Raw genomic sequence first — 25,154 nt, forward strand, 5'->3', positions numbered from 1 at the left:
GCCTGGGGATTTTTAGATAGCCCTGTCTTCAGTGGTCTGAAACAAGTCTCAATGTAAGTAATTAAAGCACTGAGCAGCAGATGTCTATAAACGGCTGTTTTGCTTCCATGTGTGATATTTAACTAATTGCTCATTGCTGTGAAAACCTTTCACTTCATAGATGCCATGACTTTAAAGTGAATACACATTGCTTTTATACTTATTAAAATAGTGTAGTGCAATAATGAATACTGCAGCTTCCAAGTACTCAGAAATACTATATGCTGTATAGGTTGATTGCAGACGGATGAGATTACTATCCATGCCTTAAAAACCTGTAATATACATTAGACTTCTACAGAGAAACTACAGGATATAGTAGGGTGAAGTGGGTTAGCTGGATTGAGAGACTTGGACCCTAGTTCATTCCTGCCTACTTTTACTTCTGTGGTCTTATTGCCACATCGAGAAAGTTAGGGATTACATTGCTGCTGCTACTGCTGCTAAGTCGCTTCAGTCGTGTCTGACTCTTCGCGACCCCATGGACTGCAGCCTACCAGGCTCCTCTGTCCATGGGATTTTCCAGGCAAGAGTACTGGAGTGGGGTGCCATTGCATTAGATGACTGTAAACAGACTTTTCAACAGAATGTTCCCATGGGAGATAAAAAAAAGAGATGTGTATGGAGTGAGACGAATGTCTTGTATCATTCAAACATTGTCGTCTAGATATGTACTCAGTTATTTGGAAGATATTTTTTGAAAAAAAAAAAATAGATGTTTCTTTGGCCCTTAAGTTTTGACACATTGGTAAAACCTTTCTCTGAACTTGAATGTTCAAATGACATCCTTGGCCAATCTACCAAATGCTGCTTTAGGGAAGACTTTTACTTCCTGGCCCTGTGTTTCTTGAAAAATATACTCAGGAAATGTGATGTATGGACTTGTTCTGAAGTTTACATTAGGCATCGTGAACTCTGTACCTGCTATTTATTTTTTATCATGGTCCTTTCCCTTGAAATGTTGTTGGCAGCTTTTTTCCTCTCTGCAGTTTAATGCCTGGTAATAATAATGTCCCCCCAAATACAACCACAATGAGTAAATAGCAATAGTTCTTTTAACTCCCTCTCAAAGGAAAATTTGATGCCTAGCAAGACATTTTCTTCCTCAGGCATTTAAAAATGACCTGAGTCTGCAGACACAATCTGGTATCATCTCTGCCTATAATAGAGATGTCAGTATTAGAAAGCGTGCTTTTCACCAGTTTGCATCTTGGATCGATCACTAGTTGGATGATTTTATTCCTAGAAGGCTGGCAGTTGAGGGCAAGCAAGACAGACTTGAAATATTCTCTCCGGTAGGATATTTTTTTTTTTCTTGTTGTGGTTTCCAGCTTGAAAAGGAAAAGAGGGATTTCATTCTGAAGCTGACTTTATAAAGGAGAGACTGCTTCAAAGCAATAAGAAGTAACAACATTTTTATTCAAAGACTCTTGAAGCTTGTGGATATTTATGCTGAGTTTGCAGGGCTTTTCTGCAGACACTTGAGGTTTTTATCAGTAAGAATCATAAAGCCTTGGCGAAGGAATGCATAGAGGAGAAATAGCAGGTCTTATTAGGCCTTTTCAGCCAGCTGGTGTAAAATTCTTTCTTTCTTTTACAAAGGAAACATTCCTTTATAAAATTGCCACGGACCTGGAAGTCGTCCATCTTTATTAGAAGGCTGATTGTTGACACCACTAGGTGGCGGTAGAGTCACGTACTTATGTTTTTTCACGGTTTCTTCCCAACCAGGAGGGCTTCAGGCTGCAGTGCTGTTTCTAAACCCCTCCTGCCTCCTGATAATCCTGTCTCCTTTATTCACAGGACAAGCATGTCTGGGCTAAAGGACTTAATCCGTGTATCAAACTCTGAAATGTCCACTTACGTTTGTATTTTTCAAATAAAACATTTAACTATATTTTCAACATGATAGTACAAGTTACCATATAGTTTTTTTTTTTTTTTAATGATCAATAGGAAAATGTTCTTATGAGGATATGAAAAATGAAAAAAAAAAAGAGATGACAGTGTTTTGAAAATTCATTCCAAACAAATATAAAGCTTAAATTTGTCTGATTATTTTGAAGGATAAATGACCATATATGATCCAAATCTCAGAGTATTATCAAGGGCATCAGTGTTTGAATCACTTAATGTATTCATGTAAAATATTTCCTCCATTAGACTTTTTGGGAATAATTATGTTTAGAAGGGTGCATTTTATATAGTTATACTTTTTGTATGGTTCTGAATAATTTGTGTAGATTATTATAAATTCTATCCTAGAAATATACTAATTTGTTAACAACTGATATAGTCTCACATTTCTTTGCAGAGAAACTTGTAATACCCCATTTCATATATTTTTGGAAGACTTCCATGTTTCAGGCTTTTATCACCTTCTTTAACATCCAAGGTACAGTTATCTGTAATTCAGAGGGTTTAAAAAAAAACAACTCATTAGCATTATTTTCTGCTTCTCATGACTTTTCTTGTCATACTAAAATAAAAGAAAATAAAAATCAAGCCCAGAGAGGTATACATCTGACTAAACTTGTTTTGCATGTGAACACTCTAAGCTTTATTTATTCAGCTGCTTCTTCAATCTTGGTCTGGTTCTTTCTAGAGAAGCTGATCTAAAGAAAACTTGAAAGAACCACTCTTAGTTCCTCCCCTTGCAGGAGACCGAAGAGGAGCTCACATGTACAGCTTCTTATAGAGGAAAGAGCCCAAGCCTACTTCCTTTCCTCAGTCTCACCCAGAAATTCTCCATGCTGAGGGCCATGCCTCACACCACCCTATCCTGTGAGGTCTGGGGAATGCTGACTCAGAGTAGAAGCCCCACTGAAGGGGAGAAAGTGTAGGAAAAGACAGGGACCAGCAGCTGAATGTCATATTTTGTGGGACTGATGAGAATATATTTAGGATGACTTATGGGTCAGTGTTGGAGAAGGCAGTGGCACCCCAGTCCAGTACTCTTGCCTGGAAAATCCCATGGACGGAGGAGCCTGGTAGGCTGCAGTCCATGGGGTCACTGAGAGTCGGACACGACTGAGCGACTTCAATTTCACTTCTCACTTTCATGCACTGGAGAAGGAAATGGCAACCCACTCCAGCGTTCTTGCCTGGAGAATCCCAGGGATGGGGGAGCCTGGTGGGCTGCCGTCTATGGGGTCGCACAGAATCGGACACGACTGAAGCGACTTAGCAGCAGTAGCAGCATGGGTCAATAGTGCCAGACTACCTTGGTTTCATAATAATTCGATGAGTGTCTGCAAACAAAACAAAAACTGATCAACCGTAGAAAAACTTTTCCTTACTGACCTTCAAAATATTCATCTGCTAGGCTTTATAACTTCTCAAACTTCATTGTTTATCTTATAGGGTTTTCCCCCAGTTGTTTTGTTTTGTTTTTCCCAATAGGTGGAAATGATGACACAGGAGGACTTGTTCAGTTGTCCCGTCCGACACTTTCTGACCCCATGAGCTGTAGCCTGCCAGGCTCCTCTGTGTGTGGGGATCCTCCAGGCAAGGATACTGGAGTGGGTTGCCACCTCCTACTCTAGGGATAGGAGGAGTGTAGCAAATTCCTATCAGGTGTGTAATTCTAGTAAGTCTCCTCAGGGCATGTGGCTTCATCTGTGCTTCAGTGCCCACTGTTGGCAAAAGAGATAAAAACCTCAGACGTGTTCTGAAATTCCCGCTCTTCTGCTAATGTTCATCCTGACCTGTTTTCATTGTCTCAACCTGGTTACTTTTGAGATAGATTGTATCAGAACATCTTTTGAACTCCTGTGAGAAAGAACAGTCATGATTAAACTCATGCATCAGGCTTTAAGCCATGCGTTGAGGAGGCAGGCACATCTTGGAAGGGTAAGAGTGTCCGATAGAGCATACAGTTCTACGTTTTATTAATACAACCGCTATTCCTGGGGAGGCAGGAGACTGGATATGGGACTACCAATCTTCACTCTTGTTGACATTCTTACTGGATTTGTAAGGGTATGACTGAGATAATAGACAAATCAGAATGCATCATTTCTCCATAGAGAACAAGTTAGGTCCCAGGGAATCCTGGAGTGCAACATAAAGGAATGCATAGATTTTCTTCTGTCTCCATCTTTCATAATTTGAGCTGTTTTAATTTAATGCCCAAAGAATTGACTTTCAATATTTAAATTCCCCAATTGAATGACATGACCACCCTCTTGCTTGTCACATTTCGGCTTTTTCTAAAGACTTCCATTATTTATCTACATTGATTAGATGACCTTTGCCATCTATCTGCCAGCGTTTAAATGATGTAAATCTTCATAAGTATAATCTGACTGCATTCTCCCAGGTTAATTAGTGTTACTGGTCTCCCCTCATATATTTATGATGCACTTCCTTTACTTTTGTGCCTGCTCTGACTCATTTCAAGACTGTATTATCCTTATGAGATACAAAGATTAACCTTTATTGCACAACCTTAAGAAAACATACGACTTTTATACTGGAATTTAAAGCATTTACTTCAACATCTGCTTGCTCTTATAATGTTGGAACTATTGTCCATATCAACTGCTGCTGCTGCTAAGTCGCTTCAGTCGTGTCCGACTCTGTGCGACCCAATGGACGGCAGCCCACCAGGCTCCCCCGTCCCTGGGGTTCTCCAGGCAAGAACACTGGAGTGGGTTGCCATTTCCTTCTCCAATGGATGAAAGTGAAAAATGAAAGTGAAGTCGCTCAGTCGCGTCCGACCCTCAGCGACCCCATGGACTGCAGCCTTCCAGGCTCCTCCATCCATGAGATTTTCCAGGCAAGAGTACTGGAGTGGGGTGCCATTGCCTTCTCCTACATATCAACTACCCCACATCAAAACATACATAGACCAACTTGTGAAGACAATAATGCAATGCAGAGTCAAATGAAATGAAAATTTTTTGTATTTTCTCTGGCTTGGAAATAAGGAAAGACTATAACGTAGGTTTGAATAGCTTTGATTTTTCTCAGTTCAATACAGGGTTTCACAGCCCTGAAGTTATCTTTTGAACTATCTAAAATTTTCCAGACTTTTTAAGGACAAATAATATAGGTATATTCACTGTGATATATAATAAGTTTGAATACTGAAAGAAAATATACTAAAATCCCTTCATAAAGAAAATTGAGAAAACAATAAGTCAGATTTATAAGGCTGTTTGGGAAAAGTATTAACACATAAATTTCCAAACACTTCTCCAAAAATTTGAATAGGATCAGTGACTTCCTGTCACGTTCATGTATGGAGGATCTTCTGCAATAATTGTGAAACTTGGAGTTGAAATTCATTTGACATCTGTGTGTCTTGGTACTGTGTCTTCAGTCTCAAGGATGTGGTACCACAATTTAGTCTTATGGGAATAGTGTATCATTTGAAACAAGGATATAGTTTTATTTTATTATGTAATGATTATAACACCTTTGTAAATAACCAAGATCAAAATATTTCTTTTGTTCTTTCGCACATGACACTGTTAAACCATCCCTACAGGTACTGCGATCCTTGGGGTCACAAAGAGTCGGACGCAACTGAGTGACTGAACTGAACAGGTACTGCAGCAGAGCTGCTTCCCACAGAACTTACAAATTCAACTCAAAACCCATTGCAAGCATAGTAAGATGCTGTATCACATGCACAGTGACCAACTCTTTAAAATGTAAAATGATATGTCCTTTTTGCGAAGTTCTAACTTACCATATTAAAAACTTCCAACAGTAGGTGAAGTTTCTGTTTTAAGACCTAAAAATTTGGTTCTTAAAAAAAAAAAAAAAAAAAAAAAAACCTTTCAAAGGCTTTTACTCTTGAAGAAAAAGGAAAAGCAGAGTTGGTATTTTATATTTATTTATAAACCTAATTTGTGGCTACATGTTTGGGAGATGAAGGTAAATATTTTGCAGGAGCTCAAAGGAGAGTTAAATTTCTAGGAACTCTTGAGCAGAGTGGGCAGACCTAAGTGGGAACAGGTGAACAAGATGACAAAGTGTGCAAGGTTCGAGTGGCGACATCACTGAACACAGCTCAGAGGAAGGAGCCCACACAGGACAGGCTTGATTTACTTGACAAGATGGCCATAGCCTCGAATGAGCAAGCAGACACTACACAATAGTTTCCAGGTTGGGTTTCCCAAAACAGATGCTTACCCTGGGTGGAAAACAGGAAGGCTTTACCTCCGTCCCAACTTGTCCATCTTCTTCAATGCCTCCTATTTTCAGCAGGAGTTTGTTTGGTCTCTTCACACTTTCCTTCTTGCTGGTCTTGAGTTTTTCAAATTTATCATAATTTAACATTACTTGCAACCCATTCCAGTATTCTTGCCTGGAAAATCCCATAGACAGAGGAGCCTGGTTGGCTACTGTCCATGGGGTCGCACAGAGTCAGACACGACTGAGCGACTTCACTATTCACTATGCTGCTATGCTGCTAAGTCACTTCTGTCGTGTCCGACTCTGTGCGACCCCATAGACGGCAGCCCACCAGGCTCCCCCGTCCCTGGGATTCTCCAGGCAAGAACACTGGAGTGGGTTGCCATTTCCTTCTCCAATGCATGAAAGTGAAAAGTGAAAGTGGAGTCGCTCAGTCGTGTCCGACTCTTAGCGACCCCACGGACTGCAGCCTACCAGGCTCCTCCGTCCATGGGATTTTCCAGGCAAGAGTACTGGAGTAGGGTGCCATTGCCTTCTCCGACTATTCACTATATTTACTTGCAAATAACTAAACTGAACTGAACTTGCAAAGGACAATTTAATGTTACTCATGTTTACTTGGAAAGGACAAGAAAGGGAGGGTTGGTCATGGATCTTAAAGACCACGTGTTTCTGACGTTCGGGCATGAGTTTGAAGTGGTGTCGTGGTAGAGAGGATGCGGCCCAACCTCAATTAGACTAGGTGACTTAGGAAACATCCCAGGGATAGAACCAAGTCTTCTAGCATCCTCTGCACAAACTGTTTGCAAAGTGGAAGGTGGCTTCTCCATGTCAGACTATGTCTGATTCCTCTTTCAGCCACCTGAATCAACTGCCCTGATCACTCACTGGGGCTCAGACTGTGACAGTTCACTTGATGTGACCCAAGTAGAGATGAGGGACAGTCACCAGGGTGGCGGAACACGTGCTGTACATATTGGTGAATTGCACACAGGAGTGCCTGCCGCCCTCTTTAGGTGGTACTCATTTACTCCTCAAATGCCATCCACTATTCAAGCAGCAACAACACTGAGAAGTGGCTGGTTGCGTGTGTGTGGAGTGGAGGAAAAGAGGATGGACCTAGCACTTCATCAGCTCCACAAGGCCCCCCTCCCCACCCCCAATTACAAAAACAAACAAACAAAAGTCTAGGTAAAATCAGGTAAAAACTTAGAAGCAACACCACCGTGACGGTATCTTAAAGAATACTTTAAAATCTTGAATGTGGAAGCAAAAGCAACTTAATTTTTATGCAGCCATATTCTGAGAGACTTCTATTTCTAAACTTTTGCTGGCATTTTGGGATATATCATTACATAATGAGCAGTATTACTCTCAGTGTTACATGGCAACTTTTTGAGGTCTCGGGGTTAGTTTTTCTCATCATGTTTACTCCAAAGATCTTGGATCATTCTACATATTCTCCCAACTTCTCCGTAAAATGGATGAGGACAATAATGCACCAGAAGTGTGAAGCTAAAGCTTATTTACAGAAATAGATCAACAACTAGAAAGCACATTTTAAAATTTCCAGAAAAAGTGTGCTTAATGAAAGTCATGAAAATAAATGTTTTCTCTTAAAATGAATCCTGACTCACATAATGAATTGTTTTTGCTCTGATAAGAATCTTTAACATTTAAGATTTTTAAATGTTGAGGGCATGGACTTGCTTTATCTTGTGTTTCTGGATTGCACAGAGGTTTCTGCTAACTCTGAGTTTTTGAACAACTCTCTGGGAATCCACGAAATAGGAAATAGGCAAGGAAACGCAGTCTAAAGGGCCTTCAAGTGGTCAGAGAACATGAAAGTCATTTTAGAACTCAGCTACTATTTTAACTTTGGTTCTGATGACTTTTCTATCCTGTTTGGCAACTTCGTGGCCTGTGTCTCCAATCTCACCTTCTAGTAAAGCACACTGACTTAGATCTAAGAAGATGTCATGCTTTTTTTTCATGGGGCCACTGTGACACTTACCCTATAGCCTAAGAGGAAGAATATTGAGTCAGTGCCGCAAGTATCTTAAGTATTTCTGTAGTGTCCTAAAAGTGTACTGCTTCTTTTATGTTCTAGTAATAATCACGTGGCTCGGAAGGTTTACCATGCATTGTTTTACCATTTTAGTGCAATGAATATTTTCTCTTGAGTGGCTACATGGCATAAGCCAAATAGATGAAAGACTTAATATATTAACCCGTGTGTCTATTCAGTATTAGTGATCAGAAAGCGCCCAATTCTCTCTCAAAGAACCTGGTCAGGTAATAGAATTTTTGCTTTGAAATCTGGTTTGAAATCTTAGAAAGCCGGTTCAATGAAGTTTATATTACATGTATCATCCTTGTCAAGTGCTAACTTATATATGTTTCCACAAGAAGTATTATTTCCTCACCCCTGCCCATGGCTTCTATTGATAACATATCATCAGCCTAGGATGGAGATTTCAAGGGTGATAAAATGTCATTTACATAATAAATGTTACCCTCATTTTCAGTTTCAGGGATGTCTTATCAATAATTTATAAAGAATTAATAATATATTTATAATACATGCTAGAAGTAGGATAAAATTATTTATAAATGCTTAATAAATGTTTGATAATGCTTTTGCCATCCATGTTATAAATGATAAATAGGTGACTATAGATACCTTGTTAAAAATTAATGCCCACTGGTTATGGTTATTCTATAATGGCTTGGAAATGTTATTAAAAAGTGAATTAACCTCATGCTTTCTATAACCCAATTGTGGCAAAATATAAACTTTAAGGTAGTTTGTACAAATTCTTGGGTTATTATAGCTAATCATATTTACTCAGTGCTGGTGATTTTCTATGCATAATAACAAGGCCACAAAGATCCAGTTTCTCTTAATCCTAAATTCTAAATCAGTAGTTGTCAAACTTTGATTTATTACATCCTGAGACATTACAGATTTAAGGAAATTACATTTAAATCCTTTACACTCAAATGTGAACTTCAAATTGTACTTTTTAAAATTAATTTTTACTGGAGTATAGTTGACTTACCATGTTATATTACTTTCTGCTGTACAGCAAAGTGAATCAGATATATGTGTATATATATTCACTCTGTTTTAGATCCTATTCCCATATAGGCCATTACAGAGTAGTAGAATTCACTGTGATATACAGTCAGTCCTTATTCGGTTCAGTCGTTCAGTCATGTCTGACTCTTTGTGACCCCATGAATCACAGCACGCCAGGCCTCCCTGTCCATCACCAACTCCCGGAGTTCACCCAAACTCATGTCCATCAAGTCAGTGATGCCATCCAGCCATCTCATCCTCTGTTGTCCCCTTCTCCTCCTGCCCCCAATCCCTCCCAGCATCAGGGTCTTTTCCAATGAGTCAACTCTTTGCATGAGGTGGCCAAAGTACTGGAGTTTCAGCTTTAGCATCAGTCCTCCAAAGAACACCCAGGACTGATCTCCTTTAGAATGGACTGCTTGGATCTCTTTGCAGTCCAAAGGACTCTTAAGAGTCTTCTCCAACAACACAGTTCAAAAGCATCAATTCTTCGGTGCTCAGCTTTCTTCACAGTCCAACTCTCACATCCATACATGACCACTGGAAAAACCATAGCCTTGACTAGACGGACCTTTGTTGGCAAAGGAATGTCTCTGCTTTTGAATATGCTATCTAGGTTGGTCATAACTTTCCTTCCAAAGAGTAAGTGTCTTTTAATTTCATGGCTGCAGTCACCATCTGCAGTGATTTTCTTATTAATTACCTAATTTATATGTATTGTAGTGTGTGTATGCCAGTGTCAGTCTCCCAATTTATCCCTCCCCCAGTTATCCCCTTGGTAACTGTAAGTTTGTTTTCTACATCTCTGACTCTACCTCTGTTTTGTAAATAGGATCATTTGTACCATTTTTTAAATTCCACATATAAGCAATATCATATGATATTTGTCTTTTTCTGTCTGACTTGCTTCACTCAGTATGACAGTCTCCAGGTCATCCATGTTGCTGAAAATGGCATTATTTTGTTCTTTTTTATGATTGAGTTGTATTCCATTGTATATTTGTACCACATCTTCTTTATCCATTCATCTGTTTATAGACATTTAGATTGTTTCCCTGTCTTAGCTATTGTTAATAGTGCTGCTATGAACATTGAGGGTCATGTATCTTTTTGAATTATGATTTTCTTTGGATAAATGGCCAGGAGTGTAATTATTGGGCATATATCCAGCATAGTATGAAAGGTAGCAGAGGACCTTGGACAAGTAAAAGGACAAGAAAGATCCTCTGTAATGGCATAGAATGAAAGAGATAGTTAAAAAACAAATCAGTTGTACTTTTGTGTGAGAAGAAATTCAAGGTTGTAGCTTAGGACTGCAGTTTCCTAAGGAAGTTTTTATTCATTTATTTTTACTTTTATTTGCATTTATTTTTTGCGGCATTTATTCCCGGGCCATAAGTTTTTGTTTCTTCAGTTTCTTCTGGGATCTTTTTCTTCTGTGCAACTTCCTCTTCTGGTTTAGGAACAATCTGTTCTTTTTCAGTAAGGATCCTCTCAATGTGGCAGGGAGAGCTCATATAAGGGTTGATCTGACCATGAGCTCTGTTAAGTCCTGCACCACATCCTGGGGGCTTTGTTCACATCTAAGCCCTTAAGTTCAACATCAGTCTCTGCATTTTTGAGCCTGTGTAGTAAAAATTCAGGACTGGTTTTGGGCCACCGACCCTGCATCCAGCCCCACTGCTTGGCCTTTGCACACCTACCAACTCCACTTTTGTAAGGACGGAATGGCACACATTGCTTCTTTAAAGTAACATCCTTCAGATACTTGGTGGCTTTTCGGATATGCATACCCTTTATGGCCTGGGCAGTTTCACGAATGTTCTTAAAGTGAACACAAAGATTTGAACCTCTTGATTTACATGATTTTGTGGGGTTTTCTGGGTCAAGTGACTAGCACACCATTTTTAGGGGTCACATCAGGCCGCTTACCGGAAAAGCCCTAAGGAGGTTTTTAATTTGGAATTGTCACCCAACCTGTTGGACTCTTACAAAGAACAGCATGGAGTGATGAGTAAGTGGCGAGGGCTCTTAAAGGTTAGAAGCGTCAACTCTGGGTAACCATTGGGATTTCAGGTATGTAATAATCCATTTCTCGCACATCCCAGAAAAAGAAGGGGCTGTTTCTGGTATACTCTGTAAAAAGTGTGTACCCACCCCCTACAACATCCATATCATTTATACATATGTTTGTATATAACATTTTTTGAAACTTATTTGGTATTTGTGAAACCACCAATAGCCTGCTCCCCAGAGAAGGAGGGTGCTGTGAGGAGCTTCCGGGAAGACCCCTCTGTGAATTCCACATATGTCTACTAGCCCACTGATCTCATGAGATGTGAGACGCTGGGGCTGCTGGCCTAACACAGGGGGTGTAATGAGAAAAAGCAGTTGCCTCCAGCATCTGACCAACAGTACAGGAATTTGCGGGGACAAAGTGTGAAACTCTCAAATGGAATGTTGTGGGGTTATTCTTGATTATCCTGAAAGAAGCTTTTCTCTAGACATATTTTGCCAAAGGACGCATGGCTTTAACATGAAGACCGTGGGTGGAGCAGGAGTAGCCCCATGGGCGCAGAGTGGGGAGTTTTCCTGCCAAAAGCCAGCATTGCATCTCCACAGGCATGCACCCGCATGCACCCGTCACCCTGCTGAGTCGGGGTGGGGGGGCCACCGCTGACGCTGAGTGCACACCCCACCCATGGGGACACAGCTGCGTGAGGTGCTGAGGGAGAACGGTTCAGTAAGGTTTTCCTGCCCATGGCTTCATACACGAGGACAGACACGCTCAGACTTGGCCCCAGCATACTTACCTTTATTACATTAATAAAAACAGTTACAAAGTTTAAGAGTTCTACAGAACTCATTCTGTAGAAGATAATATAAAATGCACAATATAAAATGCACAGTGTTCCTGGAGTGAATTTAAAGGACTGCAACTGGGTAAGGAGGCATAAGCGTCTCTGAGGATAAGAGGCAGCTTTAAGATGAAAGTGAAGGCGTGGCTTGCTAAAGTAAAGACAGTATTCAAGAAGGGGTGTATCACTTGCAGTGTGTATTATCCCAGGATGTGCGAGAGGGTGAGTTGTTTGTGGGAATGTAAACTATGTTTGCTTTATCGGAACAAAAACTGAGATTGAGGATTAAGGGATTTAAGAAATTCAAAACATGAGTAAAAACTCAGGATAACCTCACTCTGCTCTGAATTCACCTGTTACAGATCATCCAAGTGATTTATGTCATAGCTAGCAAGCACTGCCCTTCCTCATTATTCAGTTCAGTTCAGTTCAGTCGCTCAGTCATGTCCGACTCTTTGTGACCCCATGGACTACAGCACGCCAGGCCTCCCTGTCCATCACCAACTCCTGGAGTTTACTCAAACTCATGTCCATTGAGTCGGTGATGCCATCCAACCATGTCATCCCCTTCTCCTCCTGCCCTCAATCTTTCCCAGCATCAGGGTCTTTTCAAAGGAGTCAGTTCTTCGCATCAGGTGGCCAAAGTATTGGAGTTTCAGCCTCAGCATCAGTCCTCATTATTAGTATAGGGCTTTTTGTCTCCTTAATTAAATCATCAGCTTTTGGGGAGTAAAAAATACCTGCTGTCTCATCAACAAGCCCTGGGCTGGGTGCCTAACTGGCATCCAAAAATCACTCATGGGTTTCAGGGTTAGTCACAGTGTCATGCACAGTTGGTCACGTTTTTCTTCTTTAGTTCACTCTATTGGATCCAGTTGCAGTAATTCGTTCAGTCAGGTCAGTCCAGGATTGTGGCAGACCATAAAATGGAAATTAAGGGACCGACTTGAGAAATATGGAGAAAATCATCAGTAGAATTTAGTGACAAATCAGATAGAGTATGACAGAAACTCAGGTGCCATTTTGGAAAATGCCAACAGCATCGTTGAGGGCAAAATCACCTGAGCAGGTGCCTTTATGCAATCAGGCAGTGCCATAAAAGATCTCGTTATCACAGGAGGCTTTTCCCCCCTTCTCCTTCCTGGCGTGCAAATACTGTCAAGCTGCATTAGCACCGAAAGGAGTTAGATTGCAGTGACCTTTACTAATCCACCGCATTTATGTTTGTACTTTTCTCGCAATAAATGTAACATTACAATTATTAATGTCAGCATTTTCTTTGGAAACAGTGGTGAACTCATTAAGCACACTGCCAGGTGTTGCCCACCCCAGGTGTGAACCTAGTGGTTAGTGAGATGTAAATAAGTCTTTATGGAAAATTTGCAGTCTGCCGAATTAGTAACCGCACACAAAGCCAAACTAGTTTCCTGTGCTTGGCTTTGTTACACCACTAGCTGCTTCAGTGCAGGTTGAATGAAAGAGTAACAGATGCCTCTCCTTTTAGGATATAAATCAGATTAGCATCTACCTCCTTGCCCCCTGTTTTCCAGAGGTAGCTGTCAGCCTTTGCACAAAAATGGGGAGAGATCCACAGTGAAGGGTATGTCAGGATGCTTGGTATAATTTCACCCCGTTTCTCTGAGATGCGAGCCCTGTGAGCAGTGATGACGTTTGCCCAACCACGAAGATACTCGTTGTTGCCTCAGCATCTCCCCTATCACTTGCTATTTAAAGGAATGGCATCTGGTGATGGGGGAGAGGCGAACCGTGCTCTCGGATCCTTGTACGACAGCTGCTGGGTGGCTAGCAGCTGTTTCGAGGTTCCTTTCCTGGTTCAGATGCTGTTTTCCATTTCTCTTTCTGTAATCTCTGAAACAAATGTCAACATGATTAGGATAGGGGGAAAAAAAAAGAAGCATGTTGAGATCTCAGAGTCCAGATGAGCCAGTCTGTTAGGCTACTGTGACTGCCGTTTGTTACTACCTGATATCATCTTTAAAAGAGACCAGATCCTTGAACAGGTTGTGAATTCCCGCGCGTGACACGATAGCGCTAACGATGGAACCCTGCCCCCTGCCGCCAGCGACTGGCGGCAGCCGTACTAAGCGTGCGGGTCCGCGAAATAGATTCAATTAATGTAATTTACACTGGATAACTTGTAAAGCAGTCATGTTTCACTATTTCTGTAGCCTGAGTTTTTTTGCATCATGGAGACTGCTTATTTTTACTTACTTAATACTGCTGTGGGTACAGGTTAGGAAGTAATTATTTTGATGAAATGTTGTGTTGCTCAAGTGGGCCACCCAGCTATAAGGTCTTGGGCAAGTGACTGAACCTCCCAGGGAAAGCAGGGGTAATAATTTCAACCTCATAATGCTGCGGTGAGTAATGCATGAGGTACCATGTAATTATCTATCAATTAATACTGAATATAGCCTGTGTTCATAAATGCTGGTGTCCCACTGTTTTAGTGAAGCAGTAATCAATGCAGTGCAGCGCCTGTTTGGGTTCTTCAGTAAACATGCATCGACTGAAGATGAATTATATGTCATTGCAGTTTCTCGGTTGGCATCAGTCATCTCCAGTGCCTTCCGTACCCAGGGCTCTCACCGCCAGCAGCACTGTCCCTGGGAAGTGTCCACTGTCAGGGGGAGCCCTGCTGCCAGCGCCTCTACACTTCACCCACAACATCTAGGTAGATTGGTTGAGGAGAGTCATTTTTTTATACAGTTTAGTTTCCTGCTCTGTGTAATACGAGTATAATAATAACTATCACCAAAGCCCTTTGACTTAGCATTGCATTATCAATATAGTGTGAGTATAAGAAGAGATGAAGGGGCAGTTTGATTAGAATCAACCCCTTGATGGCAAGGACTGTTGTCTTTGCCGCTTGTTACCCATACCCATGAAGGCCAGTGCGTCTAGTAGGCTTTCAACAGAGTCGTTGACTGAATGGTGAGATGAAAGAGCCAGAAATTTTTAAAGCATAATTGGTAGGATAAGTTTAACTAGGCGCTCTCATGGATAGATCATTTATAATATTCTGCTCTGCATGCATGATGTATACAGGGCAGATATTAAATGATTTTGACATCAATTCAGAAGAAATTAGAGATAGCAGGTTCAGGTTCATCTTGGTATAATTCATTGCAGTTTTCTTAATCAGGTCCTAGAAAGAAGTATAATTTTATTATTATTTGTTTAATTCACGAAATAGCTCTATATTTGCCATGAGCCATGGTTAGGTCATTTATTCCTCGTAGTAACCCCGTGAGGGAGGTACTGTAACTATCCCCACTGTATACTAGTAGAAATAAATGCATAGAAAGTTTAAGCACCTTGACCTCATTCATACATTTGGTTGGCCATGGCAGTCAAGCTCTCCATTATTGCAACATCCTTCTGAGACAACACACTGCCTGTCTACTTAGTGGATCATTTTATATGGTGGACATGTGAGGGAGAGGCAAAGTAGAGTGAGGAATAAAAATAATAATTTCTAAAGCCATTGTCAGAGGAGACAGGGAGATAGTGCAGTTGAGAAAATCCAAGAACTGGGGACTTCCTGTAGTGAGTGAACTCTGGGCACAAAATAAGTGTGCTATGACCTAGCCCCTGTCTACTTTTGCACTCCTGTCATGTAACCTCCTCCATACACACAGTGATTTATTCAGAGCTGGCAGTGTCTTCTATTATTAACCTTCTTCTTCAGTCTCTGCCCCATCTGCATGCTCACATTCTTTTACCCAAAACTGAGCTCAAACTTCACCTTCTCTAGGAAAGAATCCCCTACTTGGGTAACTTCTTTCTCATGTTTCTCTTGCACGTTTTTGAACACTTGATTATAACAAGTGTACTGTGTTGCCTAAAGAGCACTTGTTTCTGAAAGTGTCATATTGATGAAAAAATAATTAGCCTTGAGAAAAGAAAAAGCTCTATGTCCTCTGTGGGGGGTGAAGGTAATCTTCCTCCTGACTTAGATTTTGAGACTTTCTAAAACAATTAAGGTTGGAAGTACCTTATAGTTAATTCAGTCTCTCTCCATTCTGTGTTCTATCTAGTTACATTCAAAAGGAAATCTAGATTCTGGGGGGAAAAATATATCAAATATATAGAATGAGTAAGGGACAGCGTTAGCTCCCAGTTGGAAACACTTTAAGGAACTATTCTTATCAATAAAAAGCTGACACTTACCACTTAAAATGTGTCAAGCAGAAGCTGTGCACTTTGCCTGGAAAATTATATTCAAAAACAATAGTAATAGTTGCTAAAACTACCTGAACAGATAACTTATCCAAAATCGTGTATCTGCTAAAGTATATATCAAACCCAGCCTAACCCTGGAACTCAAGCTCTTTATCTTCTTCACACTGGACCTCTCAGCTCTATGTCTGCTTTTCAATGGGGGAAAAAGGGGGAAATACTTAGTATGAAATTCTGATCAGCATCACAACCCAAAAAAGGATGTGATGAAGGTCATAAGTTGGCCTTTTCTCGGGGTAAAAGGGGGCAGAGTGTAACTTGCTTTTGGAAGGGGAACCTACAAAGGAGAGGGCAGGAGTAAAGGTCTTTACCCAGGGAGGGGCTGTGTGAACAGAAAGGGGCAGAAAGGCAGGCCCTGCAACCTGCTGTGCAAAGCTCTGCCGATGCTGCTCGAGTCCAGCTCTGTTTTCCTTTACGCACATAAAAAAGACCAAATGAGTGGTTTGTGGGAGGTCTGCGCATCCTTATTTTTAGCATTTTATATCCATGCTTTTAAGAGGGAAGCTAAAGTCTTGTATTGTTTGCTGCACATATTCAGGTTGTATTATCTGTGCTTTAAACATCACACAAAAGCATTTGTGTAACCAACAGCTGCCTTTCCCCAGTCAAATAAGGGTCACAAGAGGTGGCGTGCCTAGAAGAGTTAGGCAGTATCTCAGGCCTTTGCTCTTCTAATCCCTGTGTGGAAAAGCCATTAATACATTTCTTCAGAAGTGTTTTCTGTTGTTCTCAGATGAAAGGTAGCATCTCACTGTAGGCGTATTGTACTCAGTAATCACGAAAGTAGGCGATGGAGGTAAGAAGGCAGTTTGGATCGCAGGTCGGCTTACCCCAGCAAGAGTGCCAGTTAACCTGTAAGATTAACTGTATGCATTTCATCAAGAGAGTGTAGAGGTTTCTTTTCACGTGAATATATAGTAAAATAGAGGAACTTCTGTTTTAAACAACAGTTACCCGATGTTCCCTACTTCCCCTGCCATTCAAGGCAGAGACATATCCTGAATACATTCTCCAGAGTGACGTTTGCATGTTTGAGGTTTATTTCCCTCACCATATGCTAGTGTCTAAGTGACAGTGGCGGGTTTCCATAAATCAATTAGCTCAAGTGCCGTTTTTCCTTAAACTCTGAGAAACGTCCTTATAAATCTTTCCCTTCCCTACCAAGTAGAAAGGAATGGGACAATGAGAAAAAGAGCTCTGTTAGTTCCAGCAGCAGGCTCAGCAAGTGTCCACTGGTAATAGATTTTTTGTAAACATCTTCATGATGCCACCTATTGCTTACCCTGCGCTTCAGTATTTGAGGAATGGGCAATTATTAGCCAAGCAGACCGAGTTCCAGGATTCTGAATGTGTGATTTTCCAGCCATTCAAGCCCATATTGTATTGTCCTCAGGAGAAGGGGGCTACAGAGAATTAGATGGTTAGATGGCATCATCGACTCAGTGGACATGAGTTTGAGCAAACTCTGGGAGATGGTAAGGGACAGGGAAGCCTGGAGTGTTGCAGTCCATGGGGTCACAGAGTCGGACACGACTGAGCAACTGAACAACAGTACTTCAAGTTTACCACTACTTGGTTTCAGTACTTACACTTGACTTTTTGTGACAAATGAACATGAGACTTTCAATGGTTCTCATTATGCCCACTTTGTCTTTGAGTCTATTCTCCACTTGCCTCTCACAGGGTCACCCACGTGACATCAGATTGTGGGTATTTGGGGGTGAAAGGTGAAGGGGGGCAGACTGGATAAACAGTGATTTGGGTTCAGTGGAAAAGTAGTATTTTTAGAGATGGGAGGCATCTATATACTGTAACTATAGTCTGTGAAAACTGAGAAAAAATTATTTAAAGAGGAGATGCATTTTGTTTATTATTAAAGAAAAGTTTCGTTGTATTTTTATTATAATACTTGTTTTCTTGATGAAGCTAGACTAATTATATAACTTAGTTTTTAATAATAAAGGTCAGTATATATCAAAAAGAGCCATTTGATTAGATGTCTTTTATTTATAAGATAATCCTATTAAAATGCCAATTTATATAATCTTTCAATATTTATGCAGAATAATAATTACCATCTGTATAATTAATATTGCAAATTATCTTATTTGAAATAAAATAGAACATTAAAAAGAAACAAGTACATAATGTTTCATATCTTAGCAAGCTATTATTTTAGCATTTTTAAAACAAATTGTATTAAGCCTTCCAAGAGTGTTCTTCTCCTATCTAAGTAAGATAATCTATAAAAGTAAGATGTTTGCTCCAAATGCTGTTTTTGTTCCTTCAGTCCCTAGGATATTCTTTAGGGCATAATTGCTGCAATGGGTATTTTTTTCATTAATAGTATATGATGTATTCTAAAGCATAGAGATGGAATTCATATTTAAATATGCAGAAAGATAGACTAGTATGTGTGTTGATTTCCAATTTGTTCTTTTCCAGCACAGCAGGGTGCTAATAATAGGGGAGGAAAAGGCTACAATGACTTCTCACAGTAGTTTCCAACTCTTGTTTTCTGCTTACTATAATCCGAGGTGGCAGCACAATTTAAACACAAAGGAATAATTCTGAAACAAAAATGATGTGTCCATTCCAAACACTTATATGTTTGAAATTGGCGATTTTTATGACCTATTCCTTCTTTTGGCCAACGTTTACTCCGCTTAGGCTAATTTTCCTGTAGTAGGTCTTTAGTATGATCACAGACTATGAAGGGCCACGGGAAAATTCTTAGTTGTCCTCAAGGTAATTGTGCGTGAAAGTCATGGCAAAAGAGTGGGCCAGCCCGGGTCCCCACTGTTGTTTCTTCCAATTATTATTTTGAGATGAGTCCATTGTATGACCTTAGACATAACAGGAAACTTCCTTAGTTGCATTCATTCATTTATCGCAGCCAGTGACTGCTCTGAGGACATAGTGGCCTCACAGATCTTATATTCTGGTGAGGGAACTGTCAAATAAATAAGCATATGAATATTTAAATAAGATCATTACAAGTTGCCGCTGCTGCCCTGAAGGAAATAAACTCACTGCTCTGAGAGAGAAAGAAAAAAAAAAAAGATAGATCTAATTTAGATGGTGTGTTTCAGGAAAGTGTCAACTAGAAACATGTAGGCATAGAAATAGTGAGAACAGAACTGTGACATGTGATAATTCTGGATCAGCTTACCTCTCAAGTTTGTTGTAAGATTGATGGGAGGTCATTGTTGTGGAAGAACATTAAAAAATTGACAATGAAATATAAATCTACAATTTTGTCAATTTTACGAAGTGTTAGAAAGATGTCTTTCCTTCCCTCATACTCAGAGGGCCATATGTCTATGACCAACCTTTGTTCTCTGGAGAAGGAAATGGCAACTCACTCCAATATTCTTGCCTGGAAAATCTCATGGACAGAGGAGCCTAGTGGGCCTCAGTCCATGGGGTTGCAAAAGAGTTGAACATAATTTTCAACTAAACAACAACCGCAAACCTTAGTCCACTGCTAAGATAAGAAAGGAAATTAGACAGGATTTAAGAAGTGAGCACAAATCTAAGAATTTTGTTTGATAAATCAATTTGGCAGGATACAATGCCACCTAAAAGCCCAGTTCTATTATTCTAGCTGATAGAGTTGTTTGGCTGAATGTTGCTTCTTAATATACTAAAATCCATTATAATATAAACATAAAATTTTCATATTCCTGAATTTTATCATAGAGTTATTTAAAGTTTTTAAAGATTTAATAAACACAGATATAGAAAGCCAAGCAGAAGCACAAAAACATTTTTCTCTAACAGCAGGACCTATTTAATTTAGTCTTAGAATACATGATTTATCTTTAAAGAGAGATACTGTTAGGGGAAAAAAAAAGAAAAACATTGTTCATGGCCATATGTTATTGTAAAACAGCATATTTGAATATTTTAAAGACACTAAATTTGGTCCAAATTGAAGTAGGCTTTTTTCTTTTGTTGACAGTATGAAGCATATGCTAGGAATATGAGCCATAATTAAGCAGTAAGACACAACAGGGTGTGCGTGTTGTGCTGGGAACGGTCCATGTACTGGGTGTGTAAAGTATGTGGCCAAAAAGAGAGACGCCCACAGCCACCACGGTGGTGGCTGTCATCCAGCCCAACATACGAGCATATGCCTTTCAGCATGCTTTTGCAGTGTGAACATGCTCTTATTATGAATCATGTTACTTTATCCTATAAGAACATTTTCAATCATTATACTTTGGGTGAAAACCAGAGAAACGCAAATTCACAATGAGACCTCTTCTTTTCCTTGATATGGAAAGAGTTTGTTTGACAGCATTTCCTATGTGTTTCGGGTTTGCTTCAGTTGGGAATATGGCTTTTGTACTAGTTGGCGAATTAGACAACAGGAGAGACAAAGGTGGTCTGAGCTAACAGGGAAGTGCTAAGAGCTAAATCTTGAGCACTCGCATGCAGTTGAAAACTGAAGTCATTTGTTTTGCCTCTCTAATTTCAGGAAATAGGTTTGACCCTCTGAAGTTCTTAAATAAGAGAAGCATAAATCTTATTCCAAGTATCCTTTGAGCTTTAAAAAACAAACAACTTTTTTTTTTTTTTAAGTAACAGAACAGAGAAAATTTCAAATTCACCAAGTTCTGGTTACATTTAGGATTGTGTTTTGAGAAATTGGCAAAATATATGTCGCCTTTTACTCTAATTAACAATGTGGTGTTGCTTTTAAGAGTTGGAAAGTGTCTTAGGCAAATTATTTGTCTTTCAACCATCTTTAAAAATGCACTGTGACAAGCGAGGCTTTGAAAAGGAGAGGGAAGACTTTTTGAGATGAGAAGATAAGGAACCCCCTGCAGACATAAGCACCCTATTACTCTCCTGGAGCAGATGTGTCTAATATACAAGCTCCAACCAAGAATGAAGTCACATAGAACAGAGTATATACTCTTTGTAATAAAATTAGATCTAGACTGGGTAGCTATTTTTAAATATTGTTTAATTGGGAATAACCAAAATTAAATGAGACAGTATTTGTAACCATGTACAGTAATTAAAATGCCAATACCCATTGAAATTGGATGAATAATAACTTTGATATGACTTGGTCTGAGAAAATTAAAAGAGTTAAACTTGAGGTAGAACTTGTTGAATTTGAGGGATCTCTTCTAAAAAGAGAAAGAGAAAAACAGGAAAAGATCCCACTGTAACTGAAAGTTGTATTTTGGTATATTGAATTTTCTAGAATATTTTCACAATTTTTATAATAATGCCCTTAAAATATTTTCATAGTTAAAATCTTACGTTTTTAAATTCAAAGTATGTCTTATCTGCAACATATGAAATTTACACAGATAGAAGTAAAGAATGATTCCTTTTCTCAAGAAGCTCAAAATTTAGGGAGACAGATAAGAAGATTCAAAGGGGGTTGTGACTCAACAAGGAAGTAGGTCAAGTGCCATAAGAAATAGATGGGGATTCAAAACAGTGAACTATTTGTTTTGGAGATGTGAGGCATGGTCTTCTGGAGGGGGTTTGAGGTAGCGACTCAGGCGCGGATGGGCCATGAGTAAGTAGAGGAGAGGTAACTAGGGTTGCGTGACTGGATAACTTTAGGTGGAGTGACTAAGCGTGTTTGTGCTCAGTCACTTCAGTAATGCCTGACTCTTCATGACACTAGGGACCAGAGCCCACCAGGCACCTCTGTTCATGGAATTCTCCAGGCAAGAATAACGGAGTGGTTTGCCATGCCCTCTTCCAAAGGGTATCTTTCCAATCCAGGGATCAAACCCAAGTCTCCTGTGTCTCCTGTATTGCAGGTGTATTCTTAACCCACTAAGCCACCAGGGAAGCCCGAAGTGACTACACAGTAAATAGTAAGGAGGCCCAGTTTGCCCTAGAAATCGGTGGCTCAGAGTGTAGAATGTGACAGAAGAAAGGCTTTTGTGATCTTTGCTTCTGATCACCTTCTTTTCAGAGGAAAACTCCAGTGACCCCAGAGTTATTGGTGGCTGAAACATACACAATTAGAATAATCCCAGAGCTTAATGCCAATGTGCTGACTTCATTGTCCGCTGATATTTTCGTTTGGTGAACTAATATGAAAGGCATAACAAAGAAGTATTTTATCTTAGCAGCAGTAGAAACCTGTGAAGGATTGTGCATGAGGTAGGTTGAGACAAGCCTTCAAGTAAGATCCCTCAAATGTTGTGTGTAGGAAGGATTGAACCCTTGTGTGAGATTGTGTCAATCAGTTCAAAGAGCAATTAAATGAATCCATGAAGATCAACATATAATGGATTACTAAGGAGACATTGAGTATTTTGCATTTTTAATGTAGATCATGAAATCATGGAAGATAGTTTCTATGTCTGAAGAATCAAGGACACAGTCCACCAGAGAATCTTAATTTCCTCAGACTTGGAGAAAACCTCCCCACATTTAGGTACTTCTGTCTTCTTTCACAAATGTTATGGTCTTGAGAAAAATAATATATGCCTCAAAAGAGATAAATGATCAGACAGAAATGGGGAAATAGAAAAATAGGTAGATTATTTATTCTTAGATATTTTATTACTTTCATTTTCATCCACTAAAAAATGAAAATTTGTTGTTAGTAGAGGGAATAAATCGGAGAAGGCAATGGCACCCCACTCCAGTACTCTTGCCTGGAAAATCCCATGGATGGAAGAGCCTGGTAGGCTGCAGTCCATGAGGTCGCTAAGAATCAGACATGACTGAGCGACTTCACTTTCACTTTTCACTTTCATGCATTGGAGAAGGAAATGGCAACCCACTCCAGTGTTCTTGCCTGGAGAATCCCAGAGACGGGGGAGCCTGGTGGGCTGCCGTCTATGGGGTCACACAGAGTCGGACACGACTGAAGCGACTTAGCAGCAGCAGCAGCAGAGGGAATAAAATAGTTAACAATCTTGAAGTATTAGTCACTCAGTCATGTCCAGCCCGTGACTGTAGCTCACCAGACTCCTCCATCCATGGAATTCTCCAGGCAAGAATACTAGAGTGGGTAGCCATTCCCTTCTCCAGGAGATCTTCCTGACCCAGGGATTGAACCTGGGTCTCCTGCATTCCAGGTGGATTCTTTACCGTCTGAGCCACTTCATGAATACCTGTCAAACCAAAAGAAAGTCCAGACTATAAGATTTTGAACTTAAAATTAGTATGCTACAACTGACTTAAGAGGAAAACAAAAACTCATGGATATTGTTCTTTAGAGAAGTCCACCTTATCATGACAGCATCCACATCATAATTGTCTTAAATAACATGGCTCTTTGATAAAGATGCTGCTAGAGAAATTGGTGTTTTGGGTGACAGCCTGAGTAGTCAAGCTAATGAACTTCTCTTGAGGGCCAAGGGTATGTTAATTATCTGCCTCTTTGCTCCCCATGGATGGACAGCTTCAGCCTGGGGAAAAGCATGTGTGTATGCCCAGAAACATGACTCCCTTCCCTTCTTTGCAGCCTAGTGGTTGGAACTGCCAGGTATTTCTGCTTAAATACAACCCAAGAGGAGGTCTGTATCTTTTACGGGCAGAAAGGCCATTCATATAAGCAAATAATTAAGGATACAAACTGAGGTGAAAATAATTTGAGGTAAATAAGCTGAAAAAAAGAAAACTTTAGGTTTTGTGAAATAATTCCTTTTGGCAGGTAAGTAGGTCTATCATCACTGAAATGTTCCTGTTCCACATTTGCTTTTACTTTGCTATTGCAGACTGGGAAACAAAATATCCCCTGGAAAATAAGGGAAAATTGTTCATTCTTTATTCACCATAATTGAGCCTGAAAATTTCAAGTAACACCGCTCAGATGGAAAATGCCATGGAAAGCACCATGCGGGTCTAGTTCAAGTAGCAAATGTGAAGCGTTTGTTAAGCAAAATGTACTTTTCAAACACAGCTGAAAACATCAACAGAAAGATAGGAATGGCTTATCACCATTTCTTTATCTTTTAAATTTTTTCATATTTGTCTAAGGTTCAGTTCAGTTCAGTTCAGTCGCTCAGTCGTGTCCGACTCTTTGTGACCCCATGAATCGCAGCACGCCAGGCCTCCCTGTCCATCACCAACTCCGGGAGTTCATTCAGACTCACGTCCATCGAGTCAGTGATGCCATCCAGCCGTCTCATCCTCTGTCGTCCCCTTCTCCTCCTGCCCCCAATCCCTCCCAGCATCACAGTCTTTTCCAATGAGTCAACTCTTTGCATGAGGTGGCCAAAGTACTGGAGTTTCAGCTTTAGCATCATTCCTTCCAAAGAAATCCCAGGGCTGATCTCCTTCAGAATGGACTGGTTGGATCTCCTTGCAGTTCAAGGGACTCGTGTCTAAGGTTAGCACGGGCTTTAAAGACCTATTACTTAGATTCATAAACATGAATTTATTCGAAGATTAAAACAATGCGTTTTGTAACTCTCAAGCTTTAGGGACTTTTTTGTGATTACAAAGGTAATTTCATAAACTTCTCTGTTAAAAATGGACCTCAAGTTGCTCAAGTTACAAATGGAGGAAAGTTTGGAGGGAACTTGGCTTAGACAGTGAGAGGATGTTCAGATAGTTTGGTAATGATTTGAATAGCTGTGTTTATTTGTAGTTACTAGGCTCCTGGGCTTCGCTTCACATGTATCTTTCAACTGGGCATAGCCTAAAGTTAAGGTTACACTTTTTTCTCTTTTGTTGAGTCTGGCAATGCCACTCATATGAAAAGTAAAAAAAAAAATGAAGTTAAAGAACTCTCCCTAAATCAGAGTTGTTAAGAAATAAGCTGGACC

At 40.0% G+C, this 25,154-nt stretch overlaps 1 protein-coding gene and 1 pseudogene across 12 annotated transcripts in view; one reads left to right on the forward strand and one right to left on the reverse strand.

Annotated features, from left to right (window-relative positions):
- Nucleotides 1-25,154, forward strand: part of TENM3 (teneurin transmembrane protein 3) — a 2,746,241-nt gene that overhangs the window by 607,724 nt on the left and 2,113,363 nt on the right. The window lies entirely within an intron of this gene.
- On the reverse strand, nucleotides 10,650-11,173 carry LOC113885054 (annotated as a pseudogene).

Source organism: Bos indicus x Bos taurus, chromosome 27, assembly GCF_003369695.1.
Source record: "Bos indicus x Bos taurus breed Angus x Brahman F1 hybrid chromosome 27, Bos_hybrid_MaternalHap_v2.0, whole genome shotgun sequence".
Taxonomy (NCBI): Eukaryota; Metazoa; Chordata; class Mammalia; order Artiodactyla; family Bovidae; genus Bos; species Bos indicus x Bos taurus.